The following is a 16,145-nucleotide window of genomic DNA, read 5'->3' on the forward strand; positions in this document are numbered from 1 at the left end:
TAGGAATCAAGAAAAAAAAAAGAATTCTGCCTCCTTTCGGTCAACAAGCAAATGAGGTACATTAAAGCAGGTACAACACATTAATTTCTGGTCCACGTTCACACAACACAGTAAACCTCCGCACAAGTTGTATCAGTTGGGACTATACATTTAATATGACTTGTGCAAAGTACGAGTTATGTCAAACTTGCATAAGTCGAATCACTTTGATTCTTCCAACACGTTTTGCTCCAGGAATCCTTGAAGTGAAAGACTGTTGAAAGGAGTCTGTGGGGCAGAAGGGAAAGCACTTTTTACGTAAAATAATACAACTCACTAATTTCACTCCCCTTCCACAAAGATTTGCAAAGCACCTCTGCAAACTCACCAGAGATCTGTACAAGATACCGATCAGGAGGCACTAAATGTTTGTCGGTGATTAATCTGGATCACCAAATCTACGTCAGGAGCAGTTAAATCTCAGCAGTCAGTTTCTATCCAAAACATCCGAATAGAATACCAGTTGCAATGCTCACGAATGTCTTTCAACAACAACATGTATTTATAATGTAGATAATGTATTAGAACACTTCTCTGGGATGGCGTTAGACACCGAGCAAGGGAAAAGGTGGGAGGCGACTGTAGGCACAGACAAAGAGTTAGGTAGAACTTTGCACCTCATAATACAAGGTCCAGTTCAACAAATTACCAAACCAGGATTCTCATGTAAAGATATATTCAGTTTCTTCTAATACATAGAGCAAAACGACTGCGACCAAATTTTACCTTCAATTTAATCTGTGAAATCCCAATTCCCAATTCTTAAGGAAACGTACAAAATATACGATCATTGCACCATATCGTGTGAGACATCCCCCTGATAATGAAAGCCGTGACATCAAATGTAAACATTATTATTATTATTATTATTATTGTAATAATAAATACTGGAATACTACAGGAAACTCTGGCTTGAGTGTTAGTACCCCACTACCAATTCTCCCGAATTTCTGTGGTGTCACAAACTACTAAAACAGCTGGGTCTATTTTGTGATATCTGTCATGGTTACGTTTCTTCAGCAAGAAACACTTCCCAGCATTATTACTCATTCTCTCCAGCCGCATGTTCTTACATCCAATAAAAAAATTTAAACTGGATAAAACCTGTTTGTAGTCACATCAACAGCTTATGCAGCACTAGGATGAGAAATTGGACTTCTTTGATTATTCCCCCCCATTGTCTCCACTTGTATCTCTCACCAAACTTTATCTGCAATGCAGATCATCAGTGCAATGAATGTCAAAGTTTTTTCCATTTCACTGAATTTAAACGCGTTATTATTAAATGCTACATTTTTTCAAGTAGGCCCCAGCAGAATTTGAGAATCTAGTCAAATGGTTTTCTAAGAAGGTGGTGAGAGTCCTGGCAAATGCATAATATGGCGTGTTATGCATGCGACGCTACCCCACGTGAAGGACGCTATATAAATGCAAGTTGTTGTTGTGCGTCAATGTGTGGAAGGGGGAATTAAACAAGGGATTTTAGAGGTCCAAGTCCAAAAGCCATTAAAAGCTAGTTAGTAGGTTCAGAAAGCAATCAATAAGCTAAATGAATGTTTGGCTTTCAAGAAAGGAACCTGGAATATAAAAGCCTTGTTGTGCTGCTGCAGTTGTATGCAGAGCTGGATGTAGTGTGCCCAGTTTTGGGTGCCCAACCGTAGGGGCAGTATACCAGCCTTCAAGGGCTTCCTGAAGCAATTCAAATTAATATCTGGGATAAAGAAGCTTTGCTATGAGAAGTAAATTTAGGTTGTATTTCCTAGAGATTTGGAGGTGAAGCAGTGAGGCTTTGTGGAGTTCTCTAGCGAATTGGTTAGAGCGCTCGCCTCGCAAGCTCCACACGTTTCTGTTTACCAAACAGTAAGTAGGAACCCGGCTGTTAGCTGAGTTAGTCAATTGGCAAATCGCTTTTCCGGAGATAATAATCCCTTAAAAAATATTGGTCACTCATTCCACGGCTGTTTGTGGGACACTGCAGTGAGCAATTTGCTCCCACGTTTCAGCCACAAAATATATCGTCAATTCACTTTACAGTATATCCTGTGAAGCGCTTTGATACGTCTCGAAGATGTGATAAGGCACTATATCAAATGCAAGAATTATTATTATAAGGGATGATTCTCGCTTCTGGTAGAGGGTAACAGTCTTAAGAGGTAAGCCTGCTAAAAGTGAAATCAGAAGACATTTCTTCATATAGAGGATTGAGAGAATGTGGAATACACTGCCAATAAACATGTTTCCCCTTTAAAATATTCACACCATCTTCCCCACAGATACTATACAAAGGGCTTTTTATTTTGCAACACACCTTAGATTTTTGACCACATGACATGGCAAACACAAGAAATACTTTACACAAATCAGATGCAAACATGCAAAAAAAAAACTAAATCTAAATGGACCCAGATCAGAAAGGGAAGAGAGAGGATCTGGAAAGAGGAAGTTTTGAATTTTAGTTCCACCTCCAATACAAAACAATGGGGACAAGTATGTATAAATATTTATGTAAAATTCTGCCCCGTTTGTTCAAGTGCCAAATGAAAATGAATTACACCAAAGCAGTGCAGAAAACAGGGATGGGAAAACCATGACTCGAAACCTGAACCCACCTTGGAGCACAGGTGCTCTAAAGCATTTCATGTGCCCGAACTATAAAATATGCTTTAGGAAAGCATGCACACAAAACAAATGACATATTATTTGAGGAAGTGCACGTCAGGCACTGGCCTGCTCCATGTTCTCCAGCCTGCCTGCTTCACTATCGGAGATCGGGCCTTCAGGATTTCTGCCCCCATGCTGGGGAACTCCAGCCTGGAGCTGCTACTCCTTGCCCCACCACCCTCCTTGTCTCCCTCAAGGCCTGTCTCAAGACCTTCCTCCTTGACTGCGCCTTCGGTCATCCTCCCACCTCCTCCCTCAAGCCCTCTTGATGTTAGCCCTGAGCTCGGGACAATCACTTTCACTGTCCAGCGCCTGGGGATGTCCTCCGGACACGAAAGGCGCTGTATAAAGTCAATTGTTGTCGTCGTTGGAAAAGCTGCATACACCTGAAAGAGATTGCAGCATCAATAGAACGTATTCTAACTTTCCTTAGGACCTCCTGACCACTAATGCAACACAAAGAATACATTGTGCAACTCAATTTGCTATTTCTATTTGATCAGGCTCGGTTGCTGAAAAAACAATTGCCTGGACTGTCAAACATATTTTCACATAAGGAAACATTACTTCCTTTCAGTTGAAGGTGTGCACAGTGGCGAGCAGGAATTCAGCAAAGTCATTCTCTGAAACTAAAGTTTGATACAATCATTCTGCTTCGTGCAGGGAAGCTGAATGGCATTCCGAGAAAAACAAATTGTATTTATATAGCGCCTTTCATGTCAGGAGGGCATCCCAAGACACTGGACAGTCGAGGGCTTGCATCGAAGCTGGGGGTCGAAAACAAGAGGGCGAGGGGGGTAGGGTGTGGGAGGATGACCCAAGGCGTGGTCAACAACAATTATAATTTAAGGAGGGAAAAAACAGACTAGAACCAAGAAATCATGAAGAATTTATTGTACAATTTTTTTTGGAAAGCTTAGATGTCTGACACATGTGGAAACCCATCACTGTGCTTAAGGGTATCCAAACCAAACTGAGGGTTCAAGGCATCCCGCCTACACATGGAATTTCCAGAGATAAGATTGTTGGAATGGACAAACACTCTCTCTCTCCCTGGAGGGATGCATCCTGCTTACCTAATTCCGGAAAGTCTTAGGCGCGGGTTGGCAAGAGCCAAGGCTCGGGGATCTCAGCGTGTGCGTTGGGATACTGCTGGAATCTGATTATTATGCAACTAACATATCCTGCACGTTCACCAAAAGCAAACCACCAAAAGCGATTGTAAATTGGCCATTGCACAATATAGCATTTCAATTTTCTATCCTGTTATAGATTGGGGGAAAAAAATGTTTTGTTGCCACCTGTTACACTATTATCAGCTTATGAAAACTAGAGCAGACAGGTGTGCTCTGTGAATCAAGTGATCCAGACTGACGGAATGAATTTCATCCAAAAGGTCCTGTTTCATAGAACTTTTTCTCTCATCTGCAAATACAGCCCTTAACAAAGATTAAAATTTCAAGCCCGACCCTTTGTTGCACAAGTCTCCCGTCACCAATAACATTTTTGATACACACACATACACACACAAGCAAGCACTGCAAATATTGGAACTAGTTACTTCAACAAATACAGTATTGACTCAGCTGTAAGGAGTGGTATGATTTTCCCACTGCTCTCATCAGTTGTGACACGAAATCCAAGGCCCTCTCCTTCCTCACCCCTTCACCGATCGCCGGGCCTTCTGATAACTAAGATGAGTCAAGCGCCAGCATTGTTCAGCGTTCCAAGATCCCCTTCTGCTACATAAATGCAAATTGTTGTTTGTAATAAATGGGCCCTCAACTCGGTCCCACATGTAGATCTGAAAGATTTAACAACAACAACTTGGATTTATATAGCGCGCTCCACGCCGGACGGCGTCTCAGAGCGCTTTACAGTAAGGTTAGACGTAAGGCAAACAACAACAGCCACCGTTTATATAGCGCCTACAAATAGAATAACATCTTAGAGGGTAGGGTGCTTGTTGCTGCGCAAGGGAGAAGGGGGAGATGATCCTGGCTGTGGTCAAAGATGTAGGCTTTGAGGTGGGATTTAAAGACAGAAAGAGAGAGGCGAGACAGAGGGAGAGAGGCCGGGGAACGCCAGAGGTTTAGGGTATGGTGATGCATAATGCAGGTCATTTAATTCTGCTTTAACGTAACCGAATGCAGGAAACAACTGTGAGCATTCAAACCCGTGCACGTACAAACGGTTTGTTTTTGGCAGAAATCATTTAGAATGTCAGAGGTTTACTAATCCTCTTGGCCGACTCTTGCCCAGGATTCCGCGATTTATAACTTAAACGATGCCAGTAATCTGCGAGTGCTACAATGCATGAAACAATTTTCAAAACTTTGGGTGTTTCCTCACTCTCAGGAGGACGTATTTTGTTGCAACGGTGCAGATCACTTACCTTATTTTAAACGCTATTCTGATTTTGCGGGCAAACTGTGACTTTTAATTTAAGGCTGCGTTGGAATCTGTTGAACTAATGTAAGCTAACAGTCAGATCACCACACAGACTGAAACGTTACAAGCTGCGAACGGAACGGCATAATAGTGAGGCTCAGTCATTTTTATACCAACGCCCCAGTGAAAACTCAAAGGAAAAGGGAAGAGTCTTGGAACCAAAATCAATTGAGGGCCAACAACTCTGATGAGCACGAACGGCACACTGAGGGAAATACTGAGCGCAGTAACTAGAGCATTCAAAAATTAAAGGAGAGGTGATGCTTATCAACACGAGGGGTAAAGAAACAAAATCAGATTACAATGTACTGTGCTAATAAAATAATGGTGCCATAGACAGCCAGCAAATAACATGTAATAAACTGTTCTGTGCTGTATAATCATACTTGCATTTTGTATAGCGCCTGACCATGTCGTCGAGACGTCTCAAACTGCTTCACAGAATATACTGCAAAGTGAATTGACTATTTGGTGGGCGAAATGTGGCAGCCAATTGTGGATTGAGTGACCATATTTTTTTAAGGGATTATTACACCCGTAAAAACAATCTGCCAATCGACTAACAACCGGGTTTCTACTTACTGCTCGGTAAACAGTAACCTGCCTAAGGTTTTGCCCTACTCGGGAATCGAACCAAGATCCTCTCCCTTGTGAGGCGAGTGCTCTAACCAATACGCTACAGGACTCCACACTCCTGTAATGGTAGGTATGTTGCTGTCATTAATGTGGCTCATGGATTCTTAAGAGACCGATGTTCTCCAAATTCTAGATGGTCAATTTCACTGCCTGATCACTATTCACTAAAGTTCCCGGCACTTTAAGAGATAAGCAAAATGTATCATAACGAAGTGACTGTTGTAGCAAGAGGTTACAAAGTTTTGAATCGTAATGCGAGGAGAATTTTGTCTCGGAGAACATTTCTCGATCTGCTGAGCAAGAAGTTGTGGTGAATAAAAGTATGCACGTTCACAATACATGGAGGAGTAATGGAACAGTCGGAGGTTTGGGAAAAAAGGTTATGGGTCAATGCAAGAGATTAAACATCTGAAAATGTTGGTCCATCGCAACCTCTGAAAATGTTTGCCTGTTGCACAAATACCTAAGAAACAGAACTGCATAAATAAGCTTAAGTCACTGACAACTTCTATAAAACCACAGTGACCATTTTTTTTGAAATACATCCATCATTTTAACCGCATCTCTGTTTAAAAAAAAATTAAATACGATTTCTAATAGGGAGAAATAATCATTGCATAGGAATTTGATCATCCAACGCCACAAACCTCGCTGCCAAATGTCATCCACTTAAAAAGTTGACTAGAAAAGCTTTAATCTGCAAGATGCCTTGTTGTATCTGGAGAGTGCACAACTTTTGCGAGTAAACACTTTCAATGCTACAACATGCTTTACAAAAATATGGAAGTCCGTCAGAAGTTAGGACTCAGAGATTACCCTATGCTCTCGATTTCTTTTTAACGGAAAAAAAAGGAAGGAACAAAACAAACAAGGTGAATAAAGGAACTATAAGACATCAGAACTCGCTGCAACATATACAGTCAATTCACTTTATAACATATTCTGTGACGGGTTCTGAGACGTCTAGACGACATGATTAGACGCTAGCTATATTAAATGCAAGGATTATTACTGTTACAAATTCTGAAGAAAATATAGGTTACTGTGACATTTGTAACAAAAATCTATCTCGTGACTCCACGTAAACCACAGGTACCAGAATTAACGCGATCATTGCAGGGTCCAGAATTTACAATTTAGCATTAGGGACTTGATGGTGGATTTACTCCAACATTGGAGCGCATTGTACACCAAATTAATACGTGACAGCCTGTGTTTCTGCTTTCCTCTTTTGTGTTCATCACAACAAGAAAAGTGTTGTGAAACACGGGCAAAACGACAAAAGGGAAATGGAGACTTCACCACAGGTAATGAAGTAATTATACAAAAACCTAATCTCTTTGTTGATAGTGGATGTTGAACAGATAAAACAGTCCTGAGTTCAACGGGCAACATGACTGGGCACGACAGAATGTTACCATTACTCTTCTTATTTGTTTTGTAAACCTGCAATATTAGTTGATGGTCAAAATCCATTTCATTCACAGTCTAAGTAAAGAACTTGGGAACAAAATGTGATTCTAACTCAGATAAAACAGTATTACCTTCCAACAATACACTACATAATCCAGAGGAATATTGATATGATCATTCTGATCTTCAACTCAGCTCCTCAAACTGTTCGAGCTGCAATGAGAGCTTCATCTGATTTATCCCAAGGAACAACATTCGATGGATGACAAATATCTTTAATGGAGATACGAGTCAGCCATATTAGTTAATAAAAGCATTTTAACAAATAACTTCAATTTGCAATTCTACAACACTGTAAAGCTAAAAGACGTATGTGGTGGTGGAAACAAATTTGGTTATTCTGGCTGACATCTACACAGTTTTTTTAATATATACACACACACACACAGTTTACTCAAGAAGCAGAATTACAGAAACGTCACTTTCCTCAAAACTCTAATCTTCCAGGCTTTCCCACGTAGCAGATGGTGGTGCACTAAGCAGAAGATTAAAAAAAATACACAAGCCACTATCCTAAGTTCGGACAGGACTGGACTGACATTTTAGGTGAAACATCAGATATGTCTGCCAGTGAATAAATCTCTTAGCACAACATTCAGCAGCCTGACCTAGTTTCTTAGATTCAGACAGAGCCCAGGCATATCCAACATGCGAGGCTGACTATAGCACTTGATATTACATTGAATCTTATGTATCCAGAGTCAGAAGACTTAATTAAGGATTGATTTCTTGAAGTTCCCCTTTCTCTTCTGCACCGTAAACAAACACACACATTTCTTAAATATACACCCAATGTTAACTATATTGAAACATGCTTTTCCTAGCATATTTATTAATTTTATAAAGGACTTTAAAACCAAAATAATCCTTGCATTCAATATAGCCCCTTATCACATCGCTGAGACGTCTTAAAGTGCTTCACAGAATATACTGTAAAGTGGATTTACTGTCTATTTTGGATGTATTGTGTATATATTGACTGTATATTTTGTGAGCGAAACAAGATTGTTGGAATGGCTAATGTTCCATTTGCAAAACTGTTGTTATGGGTCAAGATAGTGGCAGCCCCTGATACTCACTAGCACTTATTTAGAAGATTTCACTGGTTATACTACAACCAGAAACAGAACTGAAATCCTAGAATTGTTGGGACTTGAATATCAACTAATTTGCTGCCAAACTTTTTTTTTAATCCTTTCACAGCTTTATAACCGGAAACAAGTCAAAAAAACACTTTTGCAGAAAAACATCCAAGTTTAAGAGCATTTCAAAATGTAGCTGTTGGGATTTCATTTTATGCTGAATATGTTGAAAGTGTACAATAAAACAGTTTTCATTTAGATAGTAGGATAGTTCAAGTAGGATAGTTTATGAGCACTTCACAGTAATCAGGTCAAATGCTGAGCGGGGGAGAAGGGGGAGGTGACCACAGGCACTGGAGAAGAGGTCGACATTAAGGCAGGACTTGAAGGCAGACAGAGAAGGGGCGAAACGGAGGGGTAGAGGGAAGAAGACTTTTTCAAAACTTTGGAACAAGCAGACATATTCCAATTGTTTTTAAAGGTAGGCCCAGTTTAGCTTTTTATGCTTCAGAGAGAGTAATCTGTACTCATATTCAAGAGCTACGCCAATCATCAAATGACAATAACCGAGAAGAATATTAGCATAGAGTTGCAAAGACAAAGTACGATATGCTGGAGTGCACCACCATTGGGAGCAGTAATGTACTGGTGTTTTAAATATGTTCTATATATACTATTTTCTTTTAATTCTCTGCACAAATCCAAGAAGATAGAACTGAAAAAATCCCTTTTGTAAATAAACGCAAAATGGTTTGGATGAAGATGTGCATGTTCGAAATGCAGCTTCCTAAATATTCTCTTTCACTCGTACAAAATAAGTTTATTCTTCAATTTCACATGCATCATCAATGAGACAATATTGTTATCATAGTTAAAATGTAGTCCAAGAGCTCAGTGGTTAGAGCACTTGCCTCGCAAGCAAGAGGACCTGGTATTGATTCCCGGCAGGGCGAAATGTTGGGCATGTTACCTTACGCCACAGCTTACCTAGCATTAAGCAGAAACACGGTTGATGTTGATTGGCGGAACACTTTTCTGGAGGTAATAATTCCTTCAAAAAATAATAATAATTTGGTCATTCAATCCGCGACTGTTTGTGGGGACGCTGCTGTGCGCAATTGGCTGCTGCGTTTCACCCCAAAAATATACAGTCAAGAACGTTAAATTTACGAAAATATTTACACCAAATATTATGTCACCCCAAGTTTCTCTCATTCCCCTCTCCTGAAGGTGTTGATTTTTTTCCCATTCTACTCAGAAGGAGATGGAAAGTCAATGTCAACAAAACGGAGGCTATCTTGCTCAGCTTCAGTTAGCAGCTCCTCACCCCAGACGCTGACTAACAACCACCCTGGCGCTAACTTCAAATCACAGCAACTCTGTAGAAACTCTGTGTTTTGGCTGACCCTCAATAATCCTTCAAATATTCCATCCAGTCTCCGACTCGGCCTGCTTCCTTCCATCTCGACAACATTGCTTGCCTCCGCCACTACCTCACCCCCCAATGCAACTGAAACCCTCATGCACACCTTCTTGTCACCTCCAGACTTGATTTGCCCAATGCTCTGCTATACTCAGCCGGTTATTTTGCCGAATTATTGAATTGCCAATCTGGATAAAGTGGGCCGAATGTGTCGTACAATTTCTACGCCTTGTTCTGCACAAATATTCAAGCAGTTGTTCAAACTTTTAATTTTTTTAAAGAAGAAGAAATTAAATAAATGCAAAAGTCAAACATTCATAATCCATCCATGAAAACAAAAATCTGAATTCCACAAAAAGCCTAAACTGGTCTGAAACCTATCACTGAATTAGTCTTAATGCAATGATAATTTTATTCCATTCGATATTTCATCACCTGCTTGAAAAAGAATTACCTTGTTGCATACTGTTTTCTTAAATAAAATGATGTCCCCACATTTTAAACTGAACATTTCACATATGGATTTTTTAAAAAAAAAAATCTTTTGTCATCCCTACTTTCCCTTTGCTCAAACTCAAAATATTCGACATTTGATTTCCAGCTTTTTGTTTTGCCAAGGTTCCTACAAGGTTCAGAGTAATACAATTTTGATCAGGCTAATAAAACTGGATCTGCTCATTTACCACAAATAGCAGAAAGAAATATCCTATATTGGTTGCTGCGTTTTGCCCACAAAATATACAGTCAATTCACATTGCAGTATATTCTGTGAAGCGCTTTGAGACGCCTTGACGATGTGATAAGGTGCTATATCAAATGCAAGGATCATTATTATTATTATTATACACCCACCAGCAATGCAAAGCATTTTATTTTTCTAAACGCTCAGTATTTAGCATTGAGTGAGGATTTGTCTCTGCAGAGAGAATGATCTTACAGAACCTGCTCCGATTTTGCTCAAATTATTAGAATTTCAAAAGGAAATGTTATTTAAAAAAAACTCATTGCACCCACTGAAGTGTTCCTGAATTTCATTTTGTGGATCTTGGTGATACTCGCCTTAAAATCTGGACGCACGCATCAGGGAACAGTGCTCAATAGCGCATCATCAATATTGTGCAAATTTCCAATTATATTTCAGCAGTGGGTCCACAATAGCATTTGTGCAAAATCAGTTTTGCCCAGACAAATTATCTTTACTGAATATCTTGCCAGAATTGGAGCAGTCGACAATATTTTAAATAGCAATTGCAAACTCTGATTCTATGTCGGCATCATCCAAAGTACATGAAGATTGAAATATAGCAGCAGATGGTGAAATGAGACTTTTTTCATGGAATGGAGAGTGTGTATCTTCCCCCACAAAGAAAAAATATTGATTGCATTGTCATTATAAAAAACCTCTTAAAAATTAAAATATGCACACTTTACATAGAGGTTTCAATTATACACCCAACGATACTAAGATACAAAGGCCTTTCGCCGTTCCAAGTTCTAACACACATTTTTAAACAGCTACTTTCCAGGCAACTCTTGTTGTACCAAAATGTTTTTTTTTGTCAGTCATTATCGACGTTAGAAATTGACAACCATGACGATCACAAATGGTGGCCTAAACAGAGCTCTTTGTAAATTCAGAAGAAATAAATGTGATTTACAGTCACTGAAGAACACAGCTTAGTCCTACTGCTGACCTTTGTGTACCGAGACAGCAAAACAAGAAGATAGAGTTTTAGGATTGTTAAAGACAATTTCAGGAGAGATATCGCGCAGTATTTATTTACCTAGAGGGTATTTAAAGACTGAGAGAAGCTCCCACAAAAGGCTGTTGAGGTCAGAAAGCTTAAAAAAAACAGCCTGATGTTGCTGTGGTAGGATGGCAAGGTAGGATGACATCAAATGGGCCAAAGGGCTTTCTTCATATAAACTTCTCAAGTGATCCTGTGCATGTAGTATGATTTAGATTAGTATGAATCCAGATTGTGGTGTCCAGATTATTCGCAATATTCTAAAGCGTAGAAAATTAGAACCCTGAATTATGGTTTCTGTTCTCTAATTCATAGTGGAAGGTGCAATAAATCGTAGTAGTCTTACCTCCAGGCAATGTTTCGAGGAATAACAAACAGTGGGTGAATAGTAGATGTGCGATTGTGTGGTTTCCACCTTGTATACTGCATGAACTAGTTCCATTTATATGGGATCAGTAAGGGAAAGGAAGCATGCACATGCACACTCACATAGCAGTTTGTTTTACTCACTGAATGTGGCTAAAAATAGTGGGTCGTTGTGGTGCTGTCACTTTCGAATACAAAATAATCTCCATTTCATACAACAAACATCTATTTTAAAACATTACAGGTTTCGACTGAACGGCTAGAGAATATGTTGTGCTCGAAAGAGTACATTTCTCGTTTGCCAGTTTCAGTATGTTCAGTTCAGTGTTTTTAATCTATTGACTTTTTTTGGTGTGTATCTGAATAAGAGGAAATGAAAATGCATCTTTCTACGTAAGATGTGGCCACAGCTCTCGTAGATTACATGAACAAAGATCCACAATCCTATTGGTTTCCAATTGTTCCAGTGACCCAAGTGTGATGCTCCATATGGCATTTGATATATTCTCCACATCTGCAATCCCATTATTTTCACAGATATAAAATATCAATCTATGGATTGGTCTAAAGGGGGAGAAAAGCAGCCTTGAAGAACAAGAGGGAAAACCCAGTTACTTTATATTGTACTTTGAAACTCCTTGTTCCAATAGCCACTTTGAGCAGACATAAGAACAAACCTACTTGCAGCAATTGAGACAATTTAGATTCAATAACAATAATCCTTGCATTTGATGTATGAGATGCCTCAAATTGACTCTATATTTTGTGGGTGAAACGCAGCAGCCAATTGCACACAGCAGTGTCCCACAAACAGTCATGGATTGAGCGACCAAATTATTATTTTTTTAAAAAAAGGGGATTATTACTCTCAGAAAAGCAATCCGCCAATCGACTAACAACCGGGTTCCTACTTACTGCTGGGGAAACAGATTCATTACAAATTAGATTAGATTAAGTGGGGGAGGGGGAGAAGATAAATGGGACATCTTTTCAAAAAAACAACTTTTCCAAAAAAATCACCGACTGACAAATCAGAACAAGATCTGTACCAGTTGTACGGTTCGCCAATTAAAAATCAAATCGTGGTGTCCAATCCTTCTAGAATTTCCGTCAAACTTTTTGAAACCGAGCAGGAATATAATTTTGTAAATGCTCAGCGAGCGTGCACACTCGCACTGGATTTGGCACAGCTTTTGGTGTTTTTGCCAGCACCATCAGAAAGGGTTCAACGAACCTTTGGCAAGCTATTTTCGTGTGTTTTTTTTTAAATTTCCGTTCCAATAAGTAACATCAGCATCAGAATTCGTGAGCACTTTCATGGAAAACATTAACATTTCACTTGTGCAAAATCTCTCTCTCAAGCAAAACTGGTTAATTTGGAGTGAATCTGAATTTGTCAACCAAGGAACAGACCCTTCGGCCTGTTATCAGGTGTGATGGGATGAAAGAGGTTGTGTCGCCATTTCTAAACGTATTGTTGGGCAGAATTCAATGTGTTGCTTAAGGTACTGTTCCCCACAAGAACCTTCGAACGACACAATTTAAGATAATCGTTATTACTCACGCAAAAACATCGAAAGAAATTCCAATGATCACAAGGGTTGAAAATGGAGCTACGCATAGATTGGATCATAGCAATAAATCATAATCCTTCCATTTGATGCAGCGCTTTTTCATGTCGTCAAGACATCTCAAAGCACTCAAGATTTTACTGTGTATTTGAAAACAATGGTGGCCAATTTGGACACTGCGATGTCTCACAAATAGCCATGCATCGAATAACCAGTTTTATCTGGGGGTTGACGGCTGGTACATCGGGGAAAAACTCCCTTCACTTTTTTGAATCGTGCCGTGCGATCTTCACTCGAACAGACAGATAAGGGCCTTGTTTTAATGTCTCAGCTGAAGGACAGCACTTCTGTCAGTGCAGCACCCCCTCCCCCAGCACCATGCTGGAGTTGCCAGCCCAGACCGCGAGATCCCAAGCGCCAGAGTGAGATGTGAACTCGCAACCTTCTGACTCGCGGGCGGTTCTCATACCCGGACATCAAAGACAAAACAATGGGTGGTTGCGGTCTCTCGCTACGAGCGTTTCGAATCACGTGAAACCGTACTGTATGTAAAAGGAGAGGTTTTTGAAAAAAAGTTTCATGGTGTAACTACGTAATCACTTAAAAGCAATGTTAACCACGACCGCGGTGTTTCGCAACATGCAATCTCCAGCAATGTGCTGCACGTTACCTCCTTGTTACAAATGCACGAACCTCACTCTTCTACAGGAAACCTTTGAAACCAATTCTTGTGGTTAATGAAGTCCACCCTACCTCTCTATTACTATAGCAACCAGGCAAAACACTACTGCATTTCTGAATGGGTAACTGGCCAAGATAGCTGCAGATAAATGTTAGAAAATATACGTCACTCATATCAGATAAATACCGTTAAGTCATTTCACACATTATAAGTTCAATTTTAAAAACAAATGCTGCATTTTACTCTCTTTTCAATACTGTGCACTGGAAAGACAAAAGTAATGATGTCGGGGGGGGGGGGGGGGAAACGCATTAGCAAAAGGAAAATCAGGAACGTCACAGAGATCTTGAATAACTTAGCTGAACATTACATTATAAATAATATGCTAAAAGAGCACCACCTTTCCATTACTCGTCCCTTGCAAACAATATGAATTATTTTCTTTTAAAATGGTGTGAAGGCGCATGTTGCCAATTTTAACCCCCAGCTTGATAGTGCCTGATCAGATGAATTACACGATTTGCTCAAAAAAACTGCTAGAAAAAGCCATAGACTTCTGTAACGCTACACATTTCGAAGGCTGAGCATATTTTCATTCTCCATATTCTAACAAAAGGGCTCCTATGACTAGAAAAATTACCCATTCAAGCAAATTCTCAAGATAAATTCAAAATTTTCTGGAAGAAAGTAACGACATTCTGTAATTTTTTAAAAATAAAAAACCTTTTGAATTGCCATGACAATTGAAGTAAATTTAATTGAAACATTCAAATAAAACACTATGAAAACAAAAACGAAAATCTGTAAATATTTCAGGGAACAGCAGCCAGTTTAAGCACCATGAATAACCCATTTGCCAGCAGGACATCACTCAACAATTATAAAAACAAGTCCTGAATCTGTGTATTATGCATCACCCATCGAATAAGATGTAGAAAATCAAATAAAGGGCAACATATGGTGCATACTATATAGTTCAACGCAAGTATATTACAGTTCTAGGAAGAGGCACATTACATTTTGGATAAAATTACTAAAACTATTAACATTCAGTATTTTTGCAAATATTTTTAAAAATGAAATAATAAATAATCCTTGCGTTTGATGTAGCGCCTTATCAAGTCTTCGAGATGTCTCAAAGCGCTTCACGGAATATACTGTAAAGTGAATTGACTATATGTTGTGGGCGAAATGTAAGGACTGCACTTCAAATCTACAATCACATTTAACCATTTAATCATTTACCAGTATATACTTCATGTCTGAGCTTAATAAACTGTACAGCAATCTCTGCTTACACATTTATCATGGTACAATGTTTTTTTTGGAGGAAAGCAACAAATGTACAGTACTATTTAAATATTAGGACCATTATTACTCGGTTAAAGTTACTGTGAAAATGAAAAGATTAAAGGCATACAATAATTCTAAATGGTTTTGGCCTTGACTGAACCATTCAGTGGTCTAATCAGATACTTCCCCTTTTCTCCCTGAAATCCTAATGAACTGTACAATAAAATGGTCTGTGTTTGGGACATTTAATTCCTCCAACTCTAGACATTTCTATTGCCATATTAGCAGGTTAAATTTCCATGCCATTAATCACACTATCGCTTGTCATATTGCACTGTTCGGTTTGAAGATACACTACAGATCAAAATACAGAATAGAAGAATCTGGAACCTATGGACGGATTCGAAGCCACTGATCATTTGTGAATAATATTATTCAAAATTCAGCACCACATCAAGTCTCATTGTCCTCAAATACTCCAGTGGTGGGGGGGGGAGGGGGTGGAGAGGGCATAACTGACCAAACTGAAATAAATGGTAATATGGGTCTGATGTCTGGTAGGTCTGAAGTTGGGATGTTGTAAACAGCAGTCAGGCATGACTGTGGCCTGCAATGAGGGGGCGGATAAATAGGAGCCTTTAAACCAGATTATACCCCATTTCCCAGAGCCAGACTACCTTTCCTTTCCCTCTCTCCCCCCCTCCACCCCATCTCTCTCCC

General features: G+C 39.4%; 1 protein-coding gene across 6 annotated transcripts in view; it reads right to left on the reverse strand.

The window, feature by feature from the left end:
• The window catches only part of LOC103180464 (methyl-CpG-binding domain protein 5), a 103,976-nt gene that overhangs the window by 86,773 nt on the left and 1,058 nt on the right, over positions 1 to 16,145 (reverse strand). The gene's annotated exons all lie outside the window — the stretch shown is intronic.

This window comes from Callorhinchus milii, unplaced genomic scaffold (assembly GCF_018977255.1).
Source record: "Callorhinchus milii isolate IMCB2004 unplaced genomic scaffold, IMCB_Cmil_1.0 Scaffold6, whole genome shotgun sequence".
NCBI lineage: Eukaryota > Metazoa > Chordata > Chondrichthyes > Chimaeriformes > Callorhinchidae > Callorhinchus > Callorhinchus milii.